The sequence below is a fragment of the Hordeum vulgare genome, chromosome 3H (assembly GCF_904849725.1).
Source record: "Hordeum vulgare subsp. vulgare chromosome 3H, MorexV3_pseudomolecules_assembly, whole genome shotgun sequence".
NCBI classification, from domain to species: domain Eukaryota; kingdom Viridiplantae; phylum Streptophyta; class Magnoliopsida; order Poales; family Poaceae; genus Hordeum; species Hordeum vulgare.
The window spans coordinates 206,148,485-206,153,134 of NC_058520.1; the positions used below are offsets into that span (position 1 = coordinate 206,148,485).

Here is a 4,650-nt window from a genome sequence, read left to right on the forward strand (position 1 = left end):
CGCCAAATGTCGAAATCGGGGATCCGCACAACCGGAAAAGTTTCGAACTCTCAGGTGCGCTCGCCCTCCTACCCTTTTCTACCTCTCAAATTCACTACGACTCTCCGGCGGCTCGATCTACGGAAAGCGAACGGGAACACACAGACTGTTTACCCAGGTTCAGGCCACCTTGAGGTCTAAAACCATACTCCTTCTTGTCTGGATTGCTTGAGGTGGAAGACGAGTACAAAGAAGGGTCATATTGGGGATCGGATCAGTCGCCCCTACTATCGAGGCCGGGCCTCTCTTTTATACTGGCCTTGGTCCTCTTCCCCCGTAAACACTCGGCTAGAAGGGTTGCCACAATGGCCATTTTGAAAGGGTACGAGACTACGGCCCGCCCTGACAAAGTCGGTCTTCGCGTGCGAAAGCCTTTCTTCATGTCGTGTTGGTGGGATCGGGGGTTCCTGCCGAGCCCCCAACCTTGGTCTTCTTGCACCAATCGAGAAACCTTTGGGAGTTTCTTTGGGAGCCTGCGAGCTCGCCCCACTTCCTTAGCACGGAAGTGGAAATCCTCCCTCTCTGTGCCTGTTGGCACCGCCCATGCGCTACCTGCGTAGTATGCATCACCCACGTGAAGGCGCAGGGTCACGGGACCCTGCCAGGTTGCCCTCAAAGGGCGTGCAGCACGAGAGCCTCAGGGGTAGCCTCGCACTACTAGGAAAAGGGCTATAGATAATATAGACACTAATGGCGCACCAGACAAGTGGTGCGCCACAACTATATAGTAGTGACACACCATGTGCAGGTGCGCCGTTAGTGTGATGGACACTAATGGCACACCACACACACACGATGCGCCACTACTAACAATTTTTTTCTTCCAAAAGTACTAATGGCGCACCGGGGCAGAGTGCGTCCCGCACCACTCACCTAGTACGTCACTACTATAATTTTTTTTGCAAAATAGTAATGGCGCACCAGGTGCTTCATTAGTAGTTTTGCAAAAAAAAATATCTCTCTGTGACCCACGACCCCAAACCTAGCAAGCCCTCTCTCATCCTCATCCTCTCCTCGTGCGCCCCACCGCATCGCAATCGCCACCGCGCCATGGCCTCCCCCGGCCCGAACCACCACCGCCAGGCAAGGCCGTCGTGGAGCGTCACCACCCCACCCCACCCCACCCCACCCCGTCGAGGAAGCACAAGGCTTCATCGCTGTCGGAGCTGGGCTTCGACGCCGGGGGCGCCTCGTCGCCTCGTTTGGCAAGGTATCCACTGACCTCCGTTCAGTTGCTCTCCTCATCCCCTTTCTCACTCAGATCCCTCTTGCTAGCCCTACCTATCCGATTCACTTTGTGAGCACGCCTACTGGGCCTCAAATCCCCGCAGAGCTCCCCTCGTTCCCGTAGTCCGCGACGCCGGCCTCCCCTTCCTCGCAGGGCTCCCCATCGCGCCGCCAGGACTAGATCGTGTTCGCTTTCCCCCTGTAGCTGAAATGATAGCTCCTACCATAGGAGGAGATTTATCAAACCAGAGTAGTAATTGTATGCGCCCAATCGTAGATTGAATGATTTATATGGAGTATGTATAGTAGCGAGTTGACCCAGTGCTATGCTGCGCTTGCTTTGACATTCTGAAGTACGACCGGCTTTTGTTACTCCAGTAGTACTGCCTGCTTAGAACATTTCATATATTGGTTTTATGCACAAGATTTTGTGCCTTGCGTACCCTAAAACTACCAAGTATTAGAGTACATATCACTAGGTGGCTACACTCTCAGCAAGGCAGAAACCAGTCGAGATATACCTGCCATGGTCCTAGGATCCGTGCAATTTTTTAGTTAATGTGACGCCTGCCACTTTTTCCCGCTTTACTCTACCACTGACATCGTTTTCCATCGGCAGTCTAGCAAGATCGAGAAACTTATGGCCGAATCTGCTGTTTCTACCGTGGTTCGTCGGATCAGTAATATTGCCATCCAGGAGACTTTGTTGCTAGACTGTTTCTGTTTCTATTTTACTAGATAGGCGCTACCTCGTCTATTGAAACGGTGGCAAGACCATCTCGTTCTCATGCTGTCTGCCAGGTATTGCTGCTTCCTTCAAACCAAAAATGCTTGATTTGTCAGTAATAAGAACCAATATGACATGTTTAAAGTCATGTGCTAACCTTTTATCTTGAGCACTCAAAAGTTCCATACAATGTTTATATCTTCTATTGCTCTAAGTAGTTTGTTAAATCGTTGAATAGCTTGTGTTACTATTGATCTGGGATTTTTCATTGGTTGTCTTAATTGTCTACAATAGGGTTACAAGCTAGATTCCTATGACTTGCTGAGCTCCATTCTTTGGGGTTCTCTTCATGAGGCATTCTCTAAGCATTCTATCTTCACTTTAAGAATTGCCTTTTATGTTATTTGATTGCTTGACATGCTTAAATTCAGTAACTCGATCCTCTCTGAATGCTCCTAAGCCTTTCCAAGGTGTTACTGTAGACCTTCTATCTCAACCAAGAATTGAAGAATACATGACTCACAACCAATAATTTATTTTTCGCCACACCTTTGCTGTCACTTCTTTTGCTTTGTGGTCCTACCAGACATCAGGACTATTTACATATGTCCTGTAGTTATTTGAAGAGTTTCGTGTAGCAGTTTGAATGGAATAGTCTCCCTATTTGTGTGTGTGTGTGTGTGGCTGCGCATCTTTGCAGTTCCAGCTGCTCTGTTTTCACACTAAACACCATGAAGCTTGTTTCAGGCTAGAATATGTCTTCTGGTTCTTTTTTTAGATAGAGTTTCTTGAGATGATCTAACCTGAACCTTGAGAGATGTGACTTTACCATGCTTCTCTCTCTCTCTCTCTCTCTCTCTCTCTCTCTTTCTCTGAGGTTTTTCCATGTGCTTTCATTGAAACCTAACATGATTTTTGCGTGCAAATTCCATGGAGTACGATGGTTCTCTGTCACAGCAGAAGAGTGAATGCTTAGTTTTTGCATATGCACGTATCAACAACTCGTTGATCGTGTCAGCTAGGAAACCATCATATATTTTGAGTAATTGTTTTATAGAGACGTATGGTTAGTTGAATAGGCTTACATAGTCCAGTAAGAAAACTATTTAAATTTTTTGAGAACACTAACTGTTAGCTTATATATCTACTTGCTGAGTTAACAAGATAATATGCTTATACACCTCTGGAAAAAAAAAACTAAATGCACGTCCTGAAGTTAGAAGTTCTTGATGAATAAGTGTTGAGTTTAGAAATGAACTCCATGGATGATACTGTTCATGGTGCTTGAATTAGAATTGAATAAGGTGCTGTAATTTTAATTTAATTTGACGATAATCTTTGGGTAAAAGACATCCTTTTGGAAACTTGATGGTACTTATTAGTTACAGTGCTATATTTTAATTTAATTCATTGCGGTCCTAGTAGATGCTACAAATTCTTTCAATCTACTCTTGGTGTTGTTTTACCTCTTTTTTTTCTTAGTGTCTATATAGTTATGTTGTGTTTGCTGGGATGAGATTTCTCATACCATGTGTTTTACTAGGTCTTTCATTTTGGTCACCTAACAATAGTCATGTCTCTAATCTTCCTCGGCTCTACTTTTTATGCTGGTTCAGCTTAAAGAAGGCACGAGTTAGTGGAAGGCATGTTGGAAATTTTTTGAGCCAATGATGATTCATGAAATTTTATTATGAATTACTTTGAGTTGATAATTTAAATATAACGAGTTGGGTTGCCCCCTCTATAGTCTGATATGTACAAGTTATGAACCTATATTGGTACTAAAATATGAATGCCCCCTTCGGATGATAAGGTTCCGTTTTCTGCAGTTAACTGTTTGGACATAATATTTGCTAAATGGATTTTATGGATCTACCACCTCAAACAAACTTTCTTTCTTTCTGTTTCAATTGATTAAAGGTGCTAACTTGTGCACTACAATACCCACATAATACCCGGTTCTAATTGTCTTCTTGCGCCATCGGCGCAACGGGTCATCTAGTCATAATAAAGAATGAGGGGGGGGGGAGAGAGAGAGGGGCAGGGAGAGAGAGAGGGAGAGAGAGGGAGGGAGGGAGGGAGGCATCAGCTGAGTGTGGATGAATTTCAGGATTGCGTTCCTTATTTCCTTTTGACATATGTAATTTTCCTTTAATCATTGGGACTAGGCATGGGTTTGAGCTCTTCAAAACATGTAAGTAGAGATCATTTGACCCATTTGAACATCAAATTTATAATTAGAGACCATTCTTGAAGATCTTCATGATTTAGAGTGTTAAATTTGACATGTTGATGATTTCATCTTGTAGGTTGCCACGCGGATGCTCTTTGGACTATGATATGGACATGAAGGCATTTGTTTTAGTGCCAAATATTACTTACTAATGCCCGCAAAGTATCGTTGTATATTATATTTGCTATGGAGCTATGTATGTATGGATGCTATGGAACTATATGTATATATGGATGCTATGGAATTTTGGATGTATGGATGCTATGGAATTTTGATATATGGATCATGAAATTTGTTATGTAATTTTGCATATATGTTATGTGTTGTGGATCAGTAAAACTATTGGGCACATATTATGTATTATATATTTGATATATATGTTATGTGTTGTTGAATTTGTGGTTTTGAAACAAAACATATATAT

The 4,650-nt window shown here is 43.4% G+C and overlaps 1 long non-coding RNA gene across 1 annotated transcript; it reads left to right on the forward strand.

Annotated features, from left to right (window-relative positions):
* Nucleotides 1–1,159: 1,159 nt before the first annotated feature.
* On the forward strand, nt 1,160–4,344 carry LOC123443524. The gene is made up of 3 exons (XR_006630709.1): nt 1,160–1,249; nt 1,886–2,067; nt 4,303–4,344. It is a non-coding gene; the product is annotated as an uncharacterized LOC123443524 (long non-coding RNA).
* The last annotated feature ends 306 nt before the right edge of the window (nt 4,345–4,650 follow it).